General features: G+C 60.8%; 1 long non-coding RNA gene across 2 annotated transcripts; it reads right to left on the bottom strand.

Moving 5' to 3' along the window:
* Nucleotides 1-592: 592 nt before the first annotated feature.
* LOC311423193 lies at nucleotides 593-2,939 on the bottom strand. Of its 2 annotated transcripts, XR_014685600.1 has the most exons (3): nucleotides 2,761-2,939; nucleotides 2,395-2,515; nucleotides 593-2,218 (listed from the first exon to the last, which is right to left on the bottom strand). It is a non-coding gene; the product is annotated as an uncharacterized lncRNA (long non-coding RNA). The 2 variants fall into 2 exon arrangements; XR_014685601.1 differs by having other exon boundaries at nucleotides 2,395-2,939.
* Nucleotides 2,940-16,626: the final 13,687 nt, after the last annotated feature.

Consider the following 16,626-nt stretch of genomic DNA (forward strand, 5'->3'; position numbering starts at 1 on the left):
TTCAGGGTCTGGGGTCCATGGAGGATTTTACTGGCTGTGGGGGCAACAAAGGGGGATCTGCTGCCAGCAGCCCTCAAAGGCAGCGGGTTCAGAGCAGCCGCTGTGGGGCAGGGCCCCTTCCCCAGGGATGCCCCAAAGCCCTGGGGGCACCCAGCAGGACAACGGGGGGGGGACCCAGCCTCGCACCACAGCCCCGGTGCCTGCTTTCATCCTGAGCGTGCCCCACACAAGCCTTGGAGCAATCAAGAGGGTTGGGGGCTGCCCCACATCCACCACCTCCAGACGGTGATTTCAGCTTCAGGCTTCAACTCTGCGGGGGCAGAGAGCAGAAGAGGACTGCTCCTTGCTGCGACACCGACCCCATTTGCCTCCCGATGGGTTCAACCGACCGCTGGATGTTTGGGACTGCTCTGACCGGGCCAAATGCTGCTTGAAGCCTCCCTTCCCCGTGCCTCCAGCTCCGAGCAAGCGTCCTGCGGGCACCCCAATGTCACCCTGCCACAGAGCGTGCCCTTGGGGGAGCCGTGCTGTGGGATCTCAAGGGACAAGGAGGTGGGCTCAGGACCAAGCCCCCTCTCCGAGCAGAAGGTTTGCGTGGGGCCACCCCACTGCTGTCCCCATCTGCGCCCCACCAGCTCTGAGCCGGCCTCGCCACAGAGGGCTCAGACCCGACAGCATCGTCCCCATCACACCGGGAGCACTGCAGCGGTTCTGCTGGCCACGCTCTCCTCTCCAGCCGGCCACAGGGCTCGTAGCCCCTGGGCTAGCAGCTTTCCTCAGCCCCACGGAGGAGCCAGGGAGCTGGGGGCTCGCTTCGCTGCGCCAAGCTTTCGCCGTGGCTTTGCCTGGAGTCTCCACGCATCCTCCCTCCTGCTGGAAGATCCCAACTCAGCTTCGTGTTATTTTTTTTTTAATTTAAAAGACAAAAACGCTTAGTTCGGGTCGGGGTGGGGGGGGGGATTTCACTGACTCATGAATGTGCTGCTCCTACCTTCCCGTCAGACAGCAGGTCTGTTGTGTAACGCTCGCGTCCGCGCCGGCTGGGGCTGCCGCCCGCCTCGCGCTGCCCCCGCTCCGCAGCGGGGCACAGGCAGAAGTAAACTCCAGATATTTTATTCCTTACGTTGGGTGTCCTTCGGTGCTGGCTGGAACATCACCGAGAGGGTGATTAGAACGGGGATTAGCAAATAAGCCCCGGTAATGGCATGTAATTAATACCGGGGTGGATTTCACTGATTAGTGACATCTTCAGCTGGGTGCGTGGGGGCTTGGAAAAGGGGATAGGGGCTCCCTGAATGAGAAAGGGACACCGTGGGCATCTGGTCTCTGCAAGGCAACAATATATTTATAAATACATGTAAACACATTGAGTCTGCCCTAAAAAAATTATATTGTAAGGCCACAATATGACACCCGTAAATATGGGCAGGAAAAGCGTGGCAGAGCAATATTTGAGTGTCACCTTCACGTTAACAAAGCTAGGAGGCAGCACTGGCTGGGAAGGTGTCTCTCCTCTTCATTCCTATTAGTTTTCAGTCTGGTTTTGGTGCACATGCTGCTCATTTTTGTGCTCCCCGTGCTGCTGACATCCCACCTTGCTGCTCCCCGACTTCTGCCCTTGCGTGCCCAGCCATAATCCCAGGCAGGAGGCACCCCCAGCAGGGTGGGAGGCTGCTGCTAATAGCAGCTTACGGGGCTCAGCCAGGAGAAAGGACACATCATCTCTCTGTGATCTCCCCCAGGCTTTCAATTAATAGTATGAAATGCACAGCTTAGGTTTAAATCTCTCATTTTTTTATTTTATTTTTTTTTCCCCCTCTCTGGTGATTATTCGCAAATCAGCTTTTGACCTGATTAGAGCCAAACCTACTTAAAGGAATTGCAGGGAAAGACCTTAAAAAAAAAAAAATCCACTCTGTTAACCCGGAAAGACCAGAATCATTCAAAAAAAAAAAAAAAAAAAAAAAAAAAAAAAAAAGAAAAAAAAGAAAAAAAAAAAAAACTTCGATGCAACAATTCGTCCCCACCCTTCGGTCTCGGTACAGTTACGGCCTCGTCACACCGTGTTCCTGCAGCGTCTGCAGCCGCAGTGTGAGATTCATTGTGCTTCACCCACATTCCTGTTGCCGACCAGATAGGGGAGGTTGTTGCTGCTAGCGAGGACGGGAGGGCTGGTGGGAGAGCAAGAAGCAATCCCAGGCGTCCTTGAAGCTTCACTCTGCAAATAAGCGCTCGTTTAGCTCAATAATAATAATAATAATAAAATACCTTTTTGCTTTGGGTACACGGTGAAAGCTGTGCTTGAGGCAGAAGGGATTTTAAAGGATGGGGGAGGCAGTCGTGGCCTCCTGGAGACCCAAAGTCAGAGGAATGTCCCCGTTCACAGAGCATCACCTTGCAGCTGAAATGCAGGGGGGTGGTGGGAGGTTGGTGGTGTCCGTGTCCACAGCCCGGTCTGCAGAGTAAAAGAACAACAGCAGCTCCCCCAGGCCGGTGCCGGAGCCAGAAGCAATACCTGCTTTAGGAAAAACAATAATTAAATAAAAACTAACCCGAGTCCCATCACAGGGTGCTGCTTCAGGCCAGGATAACCCTCCTGGGACTGCTGGGGGATGTGGCCACCTGCACCCCTGCCCAGCCCTTGCACCCCAAATCATTGCGAGTCCCAGGGCTGTGGTTTTGGGCAAGTAACCCCCTGGCACCCCCAGCGAGCTGTGCTGCCCCCACCACCACGTTTACCCACTGTGGGGGGACAACAACATGCTGGGGGGTCCTGGGCCCGTTTGGGGGTCAGATTTGGGGAGAAAACCCCCCAGCACGTGGTCAGAAGGGGAGATGCAGCGCAGGATTTGGACCTTTCCCTGCCTGCTGCCGGGAGAGCACAGGGCTTTAAATAACCCCCAGCACCTCCGCCAGCAAAAACACTGCGCAACGAGCACCCCCCCACACCCCAGCCGCCTTTTTATGAGGTTATTGCGTTAAACAACTTTCTAGGAAAAAAAAAAAAAAAAAAAAAAAAAAAAAGCACTAAAATCCAAGCCCAGATTTTTTGCTTTTCACTCTTAATTCCCAGCCGTGGGACGGGGCGGGGGGGGGACACGCGTGGGGCTCCATCGCCCGCTGCGGGCCGGCGACAGCAGAGGGCACTGCAGGAGCCGCCTTGGCGCAGCCCGGCCCCGAGAGGCTTCGTGGGGTGGAATCGGCCCCCCCCGGGTGATCCCTGGGCCCCCAACCTCCCTGGGGTCTCTAGCAACGTTGGGGTCCCCAGGCCTTGCCACCCAGACCACTCTCTCCACCAGCCTCCAGCATTTATTCCCTTAAAGGTCCCAATTAGCCCCAATTAGCCCCAGTGGGTGGGATTGCCCCCCCCCGCCCCAGCCCTGATTTGCTCCTCCAAGCACCTGAGTCCATCCTGCAGCACTGCCCCAGGCTATTTTTTGGGGGGTCTGGAGGCACCACAGTGGGGGTTTCAGCCTCTATCCTTCCTCCAGCCCCCCGGGAGGTAAAACAGGGGCTGGGGGTGCGCCTTGGCACATTTTGGGCTCCTTTTGAGCCCACGAAGGTTTCCACCTCCCACCCTGTCCTGTGCCATCTGCCCCGTGGTGGGCACCCTTGTGCTTCAACCCTCAGCTCGGACACACTGAGAAATGTTGATTAAATCATTTTATTTCCAGTTCTGCTGGCCCAATTCTCCCCAGACCCCCCCTGCTGTGCCCAAAGACGGGGCTGTCACCGTGGGGTCTGCGGCTGCCCCATCCCCTGGGTGAAACCAGAGCTGTTTGGGAGAACCCCCAGTCCCCACCACCCCGTCACCCCTTCCCCACCAGTGCCATCCCCCCCCCAGCCCCAACCCTGGGGGTCTCCAGGTCCCCGCAGCCTGTTCCTGCTGCAAGTGGGCTCGGGGCTGCCTCCCCAACGCCCGCCTTACTGTGCTAAGCCCGTCTTGGTCCAGTTCTCCTTCCCCGCTAAGCTCCTTAAGTCACTGATCTGGTTAAACCTCGGCGATCACTTTGTTTTGCCCGGCGAGTTAACGCACCTAATTCCCCGCCGCCGCACTCCCGATGCTCACCCTGCACGGAGACACAGCTGGGCGGGTTGGGGATGCTCCACACCCTGCGATATGGGGTCGATGTGACGCCTTTATGGGGTCCTGCACCCCTTGGTAGGGCTCTGGGGCCGTCCCCATCCCGGAGCTTTGGGTGGAGAAGTGCAGAAGAAAGTGGCTCACTTCGCCTCATCCCCCTCCCCGCACACCCTCCACATTTTTGGCTCTTGAGGAGGGTTTTCTGCAGGCCTTTGGGCAATTTGTTACAGGAATTGTTTGAGGGAAATGGGGTAATCAGCCCTGCTACGTGCAGGCTCGGGGCTGTGGTTTCTCGGGGCCTTTCTCCTTTCAGGAAGGCCGGGCAGGAGAAGGCCGTTGGGCAACAGCGGGGAGCGTCCAAATGGTGATTTTCCAGGGTTCAAATATCTCTGCCTCCGACCCGGGCTTGGCTTAAGTGCCCCACAAGCCTCTCTCGGCGGAGCGGTGTCTCTATTTTCAGCCCTAATCCGATCACACGCCTCCGCCTGTGCCTCCGCCGGCTCCTGCCCCAAGCCCGCAGGTGCTGGGCAGGCTCCGGCCCCTTCTCCGCGGGACAGAGCTGGCACTTGGAGGGTGATGCCGAGCATCCTGGCACCCCCACGGGTCCCTTTCCTACAGCTCCAGCGTTTTCCCATGCCCACAGCTTCCAAATCCGCTGCAAGCCCCGGGAAGGGCGATGGAGACAGGGCTGCACCCCAAAATAACTATACCATGCGCACGGCACGCGGCCTCAAAGGGCAGAATGCATGGAGGGGCTGCACCTTGCTCGCCGCCCCCTGCCCCGCACACCGGGGCTGGCAGAGGTGGGAACGGGCCCCCCCGCACCCCTATACCTATATATTGAGGCCACCCCCTATAGGGAGCGGTGGGGCAGAGCTGCTCAGCGCGGCAGCCCGCCCTGCACATTTCCTTAGGCTGTCCACGCTAATCCTCAGCGATCCGATGTGATGGGAGACCTGTAACCTGATCGCGGTTCCTTAAGGGTTTTAGAAGGATTAATTGCCAAAAGCGCTGCTTATCGCTCTCATCGGCACGGTCACGGCTCCCCCCCCGGTGCTGCCTTCCCCGGTGCTGTGACTCCTGGGGCTCTGAACCCTGTATGCCTGCAAGGAGTCCCAAAAACTGCGGTGGTGTGATCCCCAAATTCCCAAACTGGAGTCTGAGGTTTTTGGGGTTTGTCTTCCAAAAAGGAGGGAGGAGAGGCAGCGCTCTGGGGTTTGGGCTGTGAGGTGCTGGCACATCCCAGTCCCCACACGTGGGGCTTTCCGTTGCCTGCATGGCGGTCGCACCCCAATGTTGGTGCCGCAGTGCCTGGGCTTACACCGTGGCTCCGGGAGGTGGGGATTTGAGGGAAAAAGCCCCAGATTTTTCCAGACGTGGTGTTTGAAGGGAGGTTAACTCCACCAGGCGGGGTGATACGGCAGAGCTACACACCAGGTGTTCTCCAGGGCTCGAGGGGTCCCAGCCTGGTGCGCATGGTGGGGGTCCCACTGCCTGGCTCCCCGGGGGTACCACAGGGCAGTGGTGCCGAGCAGCTTTTCCATGCCCTGAACCTGCAAGAGGCAGGAGCCCAGAACGATAAAAGAGAGGAAAAACAACCCAAAACCCTTCCTTTCCATTCCCTTTTTTTGCACCAGGGGTGGCTGCCGTGATGCGGGAGGGCGACGGCGCCAGGAGAAGGAACCCCGGCACCCTGCGGCACCCCTGGGCACCGAGAGCCAGCCACAGCCCCGGCTGACGCTCTTGGGCTGACGCGGGGACTATATCGGTCGGTGACAGGCAGGAAAGGAATCCGCCGAGGGAAGCCAAGCGCAGGCTCGGCGCTCCCCGCCGCCGCTCCTCTTATGGAGCGGAGCAGGAGGGCAGAGGGGCCGGGGCAGCTCCCGTTATGGAGAAGCCCTGGGGAAGCCCTGGCTCGCACGAGCTCTCCTGGGCCCCGCAGGATGCCGTGGGGACTCTGTGCTCGGGGCACGGCACCGCCTGGGGACACCGTATCCATGACTGCTGGTGTCTCCTGGAGAGGAGGAGGAGGAGGAAGAGCTGGCGAGCTATTCCTGACACCTGCTCGGCGCTGAGCCTCGGTGCTCGGGGACAGGCGGCCGAGGCTGCCAGCCCCGTCCTGCCCGAGGTGGCACGGGCACGAGCGGGTGGCACCAGCCCTGGGTGCTGCTGGGTGCCCGGCGGGTCGGGGCAGGTGCTGGGGAACCAGCCCTTGCCTTCTGCACGGGCTCAGTTCCCAGCTCCAGCATCATTTCCAAGAAAAAACCCTGGGCGGGTGGGAACCACGCCGTTCCCAGCACCGGTGCCACCCCGGGGGGTTTGGGGCGTGCAATGGGGTCCCCCCTCCATCAGCTGGGGCCAGGCACTCCTTGCAGCGAAGGCACAAGCTGCAAAATTATTTACACTCAGAGGAATACTGCAGGAAGGAGAAGCCCTTAGCTAGCAGCTCAGCAGCCAGGGCTGGCTCAGCACCGTCACGCTGGCAGCAAGGGAGGAGGTGAACCTCCGTGTGGCAGGGGAAAGCAAGGGCTGCGGTGGCAGGAGCAGCAGCTCCGGGTGGTGCCAGGCACGAGGGACTGCCCGGTGCTCGGCTGCTGTAGGCAAGCAGTCACGGGAAGGTCTTGGTTGGCAAACCAAGGAATATTTCGCTTTGTGGTGTGGAGGAAGGGGAGGTTTAGGGTGGGCAGTGTGGCAGGGGGTGGCTGGTGTTGGGCGGCATTGGTGGCAACGTGTGACGTCCCTTCCTAATCCCTCAGTGCTGCCACCACGCAGCATTGCTCACTTCATTAGCAGACGGGTTTTGGGGTGGGTTTGGGGTCCCCCGGGGACCGCAGCTGCTTTGAGCATCTTTGGCAGAGGAGGAGACGGCCCCGCTGCAGCCCAGCTCCTCCGCGAGCTGCCGGCCCCGCTGCCCAGGGCTTTTCAACACCAGCCAAGAGCGATGCCCCTTTGCTGGGGTGCAAACTAAAAGCCTCTTTGTGCAAACCCACGGAGCAGAAAAAGGTCCGAAACCTGCGCAGCTCAGCACGGGCACGGGTCAGGGCACGGCCAAACCCCCTCCCCGGCCCGGGTCCAGCTCCGTGGAGCCGCTGCCTTGCCCCGAGCCGGGGAAGCGAACGCCCCTGCTCTTTCCCACGTGTTGTTGAGCTGCTCAAATATTTGCTTTGGAAAGCGCTGCCTTGCCCCGAGCCCCACAGCCAAGGCCGGCCCTGGCTGCTCGCAGCAGGCACCGAGGAGGGATCCTGCTCAGAGGCAGCCCCGGGGGCTGATTTGAGGGAAAAAGCAGCCCCGGGGCTGGCCCCGTGCTCCAGGCTGCTCCTTGGGGCTGCGGGACCTTCCTTGGGGTGGGACTGGGATGGGGAGATAGCAGCAGGGCCATAGGACATGGCCCCAGGGAGGGGATCTTCCTCCTTCTCCTCCTCCTCCTCCTCCTCCTCCTCTACCCCACCAAAGCCCCCACAGGGCTGGGAATCCCCAAAGGAAGGACAGAGCGGGGCAGTGGGGATGCCAGTGCCCATCCCACAGCACCCCAATTGCTCAGGGCCCTCAGGTGTCCGCACCACGCGGGGACCCCTCCGAAATCCAGCGAGACCTCAGCAGAGGGAAGGGCTGGGAATCCGCTTTGTGGAGGGACATCAGCGGGATATCCCAACCCTTTTGGGCTATTTTCCAACCTTCCTTTGCTCTCACAGCCACGCTTCCAGCTCCCCTTGCAGCAGGAGGGCTCGCCGGTGGCTGCAGGGAGGTTTCGGAGCAGGAATTTGGGGCAGGGGCCCCTCCACCACCACTGGCAGCAGCGACTCCCGGCGCTCCCCAGCCCTGGCCTCCGCGCTGCCGGCCGCCGGGAGCTGGAACAGCCCTCGGTGTCTGGGACACTGCCCTTTGTTTCGGAGAATAAAGTTAGCGCTGTTACTCAGCCTGTCGCTATTCCAGCAATTCCTGCCTCCACTTCTGCTCGGCAGCGGGAAGCATTCCTGCCCGCGGCTGCCAGGAGCAACGCGCATGGGGGGGGATGGAGGCGGGCAGGGGTCCCATCCCACCCCGCTCCTGGCCCCCGTGGGAATGGCTTTTATGGTTTTGGGGGCTTTGCCTTGGCCTTCTGGCTCACTGCGGTGGCTCCTCGTGGTAGAAATGTCCTGATTCTGATTTGGTTCGTGGTTGTGGCCGGGGGAAGCCTCGACACGGGGTGGTGCTGGGTTTGCATCCCCAAAGAGCCCGTTTCCAGCACGGGGCACCAGTCACTCACTGGATGCATGTAAGGGGCAGCTTTGTTGTCCCCTTGGGGGGGCAAAGCGCAACTGAGCAGCCTGCAAGCTGCAGGGTGTGCTCTCCGGGGTGATGCAAGAAAATAGGGGGAAAAATGGAGAAATTGAGGCAAGGCAAAGCCGAGCAGCTTGCCCAGAGCTTTGCTGGCTGGTCCCAGCAGAACTGGGACCCTGCCCCGCATCTCCTGTGCCCAAATCTGATCCTGACCCCTGTGCACTGCCCAGGGACACCAGTAAGGGCACCAGTAGCCCCCAGACCGGGTTTCAGACCGGCCACCCGAGGGATTTTCCCCGCATCCATCACCTGTGGGATGCAGGTAAGGAGAGCTGGAGGACAAGGGGCTGGGGTTGAGGTCTTATCGCCCAGTGCCACCAATTTCCATGGAAAGTTTTGCTGATACCACCAGCAGGGCTCTTGCAGCACGAACCATCTGGGGCCGTGTTTATTTTCCTGCCTGCTTTCTGCCCTTTCCCTTCCGATAGGTAAAGCAAACAGCCTTCCTCTCCGCCCTGCACACCCTCGCTCTGTCCCCCTGCTTTTGCCCTCGTGGAAAAAAAGGCGGTGGCATCGATAAACCCGACCCGGGGTGTGAAACAAGTCCCTGGGGCAGCTGCAGGGAGGGGCGAGGGCCATGCTCTGGGGGAGCCACTGGGGTGAAATGTAGTGGGGCTTCGTGGGGGAAGGAGGGAGAAATTTGGGGGGACAGCACCCAGTCTGCAGCAATTCCTCTTTCATTGCTGGCAGGAGGACAGAGGGTTGGAGAATTCAAAGCAAAAATTGGGTTGAACAGCAGAAAACAGCCTGCTCCTGTGGTCTGGTGGGACAGGTCCAGGGCCAGGAGGTGCCAGCATCCTCGTCCTCTGGAGAGCCACCCCTGTATGGGCAGATCCAGCCCCAATGGAGAGGTTGGGGGGCTCCTCACAGCCCATCCCAGTGGCACCCGTGCCTGTATTTTGGGACACATCGAGCTGGTGGTGACAGCAGAGAGGGGACCCTGCCCCGTTCTCATTTTGGGGACGCTCCAGGACAACCCCATGAGGGGCAGCCCCTCTGCTCCCCCCAGCCTGGGGAGCTGCCGGCATGGCACCGACACCCCTCGTCTGCTTCGCTGCAGCTGGGGATGAAAACCTGGAGCACAGACCCCCCCCCCAATCCCAAAAAAAACACCAAAACCCCTTCAGGAGCACCCCATCCCCGCGGCTTTCATCTGACAAGGACCCAGCACAGAAACCCCAGGGCTCCACAGCCCGTGCCTGGGGCTCCGCGCTACAATGGTCAGCAGGGAACAAAGGGAGGTCGGGAGGCCGGGAACGTCCCTTCCCAGCCCCGGGGACATTAAACAAACCCCAGAGACCATTGTCCCTTTGTCAGCCCCGCAGGTCAGCCGGGGTTTGATCTACAGCCCGGCACGTCAGAGGGGAAAATTCCTGCTGAGGGTTTTGGAGCAAGTCCCCGCCGGCCTCGTCGAGCTGCTGGGCCCTGCGGACCCCCAGGCTCCCTTCCCAGCTCTTCTGAAATGGGCTCAGTGTTGCTTTTTCCCCAATTTTCCCCTTTTTTAAAAGCTTGTGGGAAGTTCTCCCTCCGTTCGGGAGCAGCGTTTGGCGCATGACCTCCAGTGCTGAGGAATGAGGGGGAACCACGGACACGTCCACCACCTCGAAGCCTGGAAACACCCCCCCATTTCAGTTTTTCCACTGGAAAACTGCATCTGAAAGGGCAAATTCTTTTAGCTACCACTTAGCCACTGGCCCTGGCTGACCAAGCAGCCCGTTTCTGTCCTCCTACCAGCCCGGCCCACCAGAGCAGGCAGCGATATGGTCAGTGAAGCCGATGAAACCCATAAAAACGTGCCCTTGGCTTTGCAGCCCATGCCAAGGGCAGCAACGAGCCCAGTATTTACGCTCGCCGTGGCTCGTGCATTTTAGAAGCCCGTCAGTTGAGCCTTATAATTGCCTTATAAACCAAAGCTATTTTAATGGCGCTATCTCCCTCTCCTAGGCTCTTCTGATAACCCCGGAGTTATGTACATAAATAAGGCGAAATTGCCCTAATCTCCCGGATTGTGCACAGAGCTCTCGCCGAGAGAAAGCAGCCAGGACACAAAGGTTGCTGTAATCTTGAAATACTCGAAGAACAGGGCACGGCCAGGTGAATTTATTACCTGCTGTTAAGCTCTGCTCCAGCTGGGGCTGGCCGAGCCGCCGAGGAGAAATCCAAACAGCGCCGCTGTGAGCAAACACCGCCGCTCCTGCGGCCGCTCCTGCCAGCCCCTTATCACTGCTGCTTTCCAGGTTTGGGGTTTTCCTGGTGCTGCGAGAGGTGAGAACCCGGAGCTCTGTGCTAGCAGCACCTCGAGGGGTTGTGAAGCCCCAGAGAGCAGCAAGGTGCCCGTGGACAGCACTGGGGAGCTAAGCGCAGCCTCTGAGCATCCTTGCTCAGAGCTGGAGCTGCTGAAAAACCCTACAAGGATGCAGCCCGTGTGCTTGTCCTGGTGTGGCCCAGCATGGGTGCAGTGGGTGCTGGAGAGCTGAGCCCCCTACGTGGGAGGGGAGAGGCTGGGACAGCCGTGTCCTTCCCTCACCCGTCCGGCACAGCTTCCCGGAGCCACGTCTGGAGAGGGGCAGATGGATATCACAAAGCGCCCAGCTCCTCATTACCTCCTTTTTTCCAGCCCATCTCCTGCGAGGGGACAATTAAAGGCGTGACACATGGCGTGGGGACTCCCCGGGCTGCCCGGGCTGGTTTGGGAGGGTGCTGCTCCCCCGGCCGTCCCCGTGCCGGATCGCTGGGCCCTGGGACAGCCACGGGCTGGTGGCAGCCACCTCCCCTCCAGCCTCGCTGGGTGGCTGGAGAGGCAACGCCTGCCAGGATGGTTCATCCCCTGGGTGCAGGATGAGCTACACGTGGCACCTCTGGCCAGACTGAGCTGTGGGTGCTGGTGGGATGAGGCAGGAGAGGTGGCCCCAGGCTCTGCTGGGCTCCGTGTCCCTTCATGATGCCCAAAACCTCGTGTATGGCACCCCGGGCACCCCATTCCTCTAGGAACACGGCCAGCTGAGTCAGCAATTCAGACACCCACAGGCTACAGCTGCGGTTTGGGGCAGCCTTTAATGCCCCCCACTGCTAAATACCCTCTTGGTCGATATTGCAGCTTGAAATCCAGCCCTCACACGGCTGCTCCAACCTAAGCAGACTCCTCGATCCTTCCTGGAGGCTCTGCGAGGCGTACCCACAGGGGACAACCTGCGGGAACATGGGGTGGAGACCCCGGTGAGCGTCCTGCAGTGAGGGGAGAGCCGCGGTGATGAGCTCGGCGCTGTCCTGTCCCGTGGCCAAGCGATCCCTGGACGTGGCCCCAAGAGCACTGGCCCAGCCTTGCTGCACTCAGCTTATCGAGCTGGACCCGCTCCAGTCTGCAGGGCTGGGCCGGCCAAGTCCAGTCAGGGCCGGGCTCTGCTCCACGCGGGGTGAGACACAAAATGCCTCTCCCGCTGGCCTGTCCTGGTGGTGCCTCCTGTCCCTTTCTGCCCCGCCACCTCCCCGTGCCGCAGCCCCGGAGCATCCTTTTGGTTCCTGCCCAGGGCACGGCACCGAGGCAGCTCTCAGAAAGCAGCTCAGGTCATGGGCTGCAGCACGGGGAAGGTGCCAGCCCCTGTTTCTGCAGCGTGCTCCAGCCCTGCGCCCTGTCCTTGGGTGCACGGACACCCCCACACACCGGGGTGGGTCTCAACAGCTCCCTTCACCCTGTTAATCCCCTGAAACACAGCCATAAAGTGGCTCCAACCTGCACCCACCAGGCAGCCTGCGAAGGGCTGACTCCTCCATGGGGTGGGTGAGCAGTGGCACGGTGCTCTCGTGCAGTGTGAGCCCTTTGGGTGTCTCAGCATCCTCCCCGTCCTGGCAAACCCTCCAGGCAGCTGGCAGGGGAGCATCCCTGCTTGGCAAGGGACAGCCCACAGTGTGGGGTCGAGCTGTGGGGTCCTATAGGCTCAGCAGTGCCCCCAGCACAGGCTGGTCACTGCTCCATGGGGTGCAGGGGGCAGAAGCTGTCGCTGTCCCCATCGCTACCTCCCCCTCCTTCAACCCAGCCACGCTGCTTTCAGGACGTTGCGGTGCCTGTGGATGGCTCCATGGAAGAGAAACCCTGGTGCAGACCTTTATGCTTTACCCCACAGCAGCCTGGAGGTGATCTGCAGCTGCTGGCCTGTGGATAAAAGAGAGAAAAACCCCAAACAGCTTCGGTGCTGCAGCACCGGGCAGTGGTGGGCTCACCTTGAATCCCCCTGGCCCTGCACCAAGCAGTGAGGAGGGAACAACGGGGCTAACGAGAGGCTGGATCTCCTCCATGAGAGGGTAACACCACAATCCTGGCTCTCAAAGTTTTTTGTGAGTGATGAGTGCAGGGGGGATGAGCCCGGCCTCCTCCATCCACACCAGCACCCAGGGGCCCCGCGGCTTCTCCATGCTGCGATGGGGAGATGCTGTGGGCATGGGGAGCCCGGGTGGGTGCTGGTGTTTGGAGGGGTTGGGGCTGACCTGGGGGCTGTGGGTAAGAAGCTGCCATGTAAGAAACAGCCCAAGAGACGGGGCTGGGTTTTGCCATGGGGTAAACCAGGCTCAGCACAGCACGGGGCACCCTCGGGGTGGGTCGGGGTCGCTCCCTGCCACACTTGGCACAGCCTGGCTGGATAAAACAAGTCATCAGCACGGTGACGGTCAGGTAATCATCATTATTAGGGCTGACCCTCGGTGATGCCACCCGCCCCCGATTCCCTGGCCCTTGAGGGGAGTCGGAGGGTGCAGGTTCCCTCCCAGGGCTGGCCGTGACGTGGGAGCGCGGGGAGGGTGCGCTTACTCACACTGCGCCCGCTGTCATGGGAGGCCACGGCACGCCTGGGAGCTGGAACAGCTGAATCCTGCCCCAAATTAGAGCCTGGGCTTCAAAGGCTGCCTTCTCTCGGCAGCCTCGCAAAGTCCCCGAGCTGCCTGCGGTCGGAGCAGCCCCGGAGCAGCAGAGGACGCGGGCGCCGTGTTCCCAGCATTGTGTATGGGAAGAGGTTGTCTGCGTCCCTCCTGCCCTACAACCTCCCCCATTTAGGGCTCGTTTTGGGCTTTCTCAGGATGGCAGCACTGCCTGGGAGCTCACCTGCTACAAGACACCCGGGCAGGCGATTCTCCTTTCCCGGGGCAGAGGCTGCTCCCTGAATCCTGGCTCAGCAGCGAGAAAACCCCTCTGCTAAGGGGAATTACACCCTGGATGCTCACGCTGGCAAATTGCAGCGTTTAGGGCCGGCTCCAGCCATCCCTGCCCCAGCAGAGGAGGGGCAGGGGAAGAAACAGGCTCGACCCGTCGCGCTGACGAAGATGGAAGAGGGTGGTTAGTAAGTGGCACGTTCGCCTTACGTCCAGCCTGGAAGGAATGCAGCCAGGATCCATTAGGGGAGCAGCCGGCCCGTGAGTCACGCCGCGGCCATGCGGATTTAGCCGGGATTTCGAGACCAAGCAACCTGTAATTGCACATCAGCGGAGGGATGCTTGCAGTAATCGGCCGGCCCGGCCCGGCCGCTGCGGGGAGAGGGAGGAGGGCTGGCCGGGGCGTGATGCAGCCAGCCCCTCGTTAAATTACCGGGCAAAAATGTAGGCCACACCAACGCCACGGGGAAACGCGTTGCCTGGCGCTCTCCCTTTGAAGGCAGGGTGACACTGCTCCTGCTGAAGCTGGGTTTTGATAGCGGCGAGATAAGCAGGGTAAATATGTCGTGGTGGCAGCACGGGGCAAGGATCGACCGCCCCCGGTGCTGAGCCCGGGACAGCCGGGCACGCAGGGCAAAGCCGTCCTCGTCGGGGAGCTGTTCCCATCCATCACCCAAGGGAAACGTCGCTCCTGGCCGGGACGATGTGGGAACGGCTCCTCCACTCTTGGCTACGAGACTCTGGAAAAATGATGAGAGCCTGAGGAGTAAAAATGCATGTTCTCTCTTGCACAGCAGAGAGAGATAACACCCTGCACCTCGCCGGCACTGCTCCAGCCCAATGCCCGTCCCCAAAACCACGCTCCCACCCCTCCTCGCCCCTACCCTCTGCTATTTCTGCCTTAGGAACGAGCAGTGGCTGGGGCAGGGGGCTCACAGACCCCCCAAAATCCCAGCCCCGCTGCATCTCCCGGCTCCGTTGTGCAAGAGCTGGAGGCTGCGGATAATCTCTTTCATTCCTTTCCCAAGAAAACATGACTCGGCGAGGGCTGTCACTCATCCCCTTAATAACGCTGGATGCCAGCGGATGATTTCAATCACATCGGTCGAGTTGCTACACGCTGGCACCGGCGGCCGGGCAGGGCTGCGCCCAGGTGCTGGGTGGAGGGAAGGGGTGCTGTGCTCAGGGAGCGGGTGCTGTGCTCGCCAGCACCATCGGGTGCCACAACCTGAGCCTTGAAGGGAAGAGGAGCAGCGGGGAGGAATGGAGAGCAGCCGTGGGGATGCCCGTGGTGCTTCAGGGAGCCGGGCTGCTGGCCCTGGGGCATGGGTGAGCTGCTCCGTGCTGGCTGGTGGCTCCCAAGGGAAGGGGACAGCTGAATTCCCAGCTCCAGGTTGTTCATAACAAGTCGAGGCACTGGGCCTGCTGCTCCTCCTCGCCCAACAACGCACCAAGCTGCGCTTCTCTCTGAGCACACCACAGACAGAAGGCACAAGAAGAAGCCTTTAAAGCGCTCCCCGCCCCCAAACCGGTGCTGAGCGAAGCTGAAATCCCATTCACAACCCTTCAGCCTAAATCAGGACCTCAGGCAGACCGCCACCAGGGCCAGCAGATAAGACACCAGGGCTCAGCGGAGCCACGCTCCACGCGTTTCTCGCCCCGAGCTGCCCTCGCTCCCCGGGGGCTCGGCTGCTCCCCGGCCCCCGGTGCCATCCCGCGGCAGCTCAGCTCCGTGCCGGCCCCGCCGCCCTCCCGGCCCGCACGTATCAATGGAGCATTTGTCTCGTGCTTGGCACCAGGCGCCGGAGCGCAAGGGTCCGTGCGCTGGCTCGCCCAAACACAGCTATAAATGGCAAGAGGAGCCGCACAGACAGGCTGTTCTCGCGGTCGGCACGCTCTCAAATAGCACGGTTAACACCCGCGCTGCCCGAGCAGCTCCTGCGGAGGAGCAGGGGCGCACAGAAGCTCGTGTGTGCCCCAAAAGGGGCTGATTACAGCCTGAAGTACGGCCCCAAGGTGGCCCTGGCATGCACCGGGATGGTGCCACCCTTGGTGCCGAGCAGAGCGGTGGCAGCTGAGGGGTTGGAACAGGATTGCAAGCGGAAGGTTTGGGACAAATTCCTCCCGTTTCACTGATCTGGAGCTTGGCCAGACCTGGCTGCAGGAGAAAAGCTGCAGGAGGCTGCCCTGCAGCTGTAAAGCCCTGCAAATAAAGCACCACACCGCAGCCCACCCCATCATACCGACCCCACCAAGGCACCCTCCATCCAGCTGCGCCGCAGGGCAAGTGCCCAACTGCTCCAATGTGCCCAGCGGGCTCCTCCACGCCCGAGCTGCTGGCCACGGCCAAGCAGAGCCCAGCCCCACCACGGGCACCGCACCAAGGGTCTAAAAATAAGGGCAGAGCCCCGAGCCCAAGGGAAACCCAGCCTGCGGGCAGCCTCAGCACACGGAGCGCCCACGGCTCCCCGGAGAGCTCCAGCAGCCAAACGGCTCCGCACTCCCCTTCCTTTTGAGGGAAGGGCACCAGGAGAGCAGCAGGAGCTCCTCGTGCACTCAGATCATCTCTGGTATCAGGCACAGCACCAATCCTGCCCCCTGCACAGCCCCTCTGCAGAGCACCCAGCACCCGAAACCCTCATCTCCTGCACCGGGTGCTCAGGGCGCTGGTCCTTCACCCCCTGTCCAAAGGGGGAGGAAAAAAAAAAGACAGATACAGGCCGTGAGAAAAATATATGGTTTTATTTGACAATTAACAAAAGAGGGATCCAAATCTCAGCTGTAAACACGGAGAGCTCCTTTCTGACCACAACTAGTACTTTCCACCACTGTCCCTTTGTATAGCCTGATCCACCCCAACAATGACAGCCGACGCTGTCAGGGCTTTTGCTGCTCTGCTCGGGGTCACACACCCTGAGCTTATTCCCCAGCGCAGCACCAGCTGCTGGCAGGGGAAGGAGCCAAAAAAATGAGTATTTTGGGGTCAGTCCTGCCCCTGGGACACCTGGGGAAGGCAATGCCATCCCATCTTGCCACGCACGGGGTCAGGGAAGGTGGCAGAGCTCCTGGAGCGGCTCTGCAGG

This window comes from Aythya ferina (genome assembly GCF_964211825.1).
Source record: "Aythya ferina genome assembly, chromosome: 24".
Classification (NCBI taxonomy): Eukaryota; Metazoa; Chordata; class Aves; order Anseriformes; family Anatidae; genus Aythya; species Aythya ferina.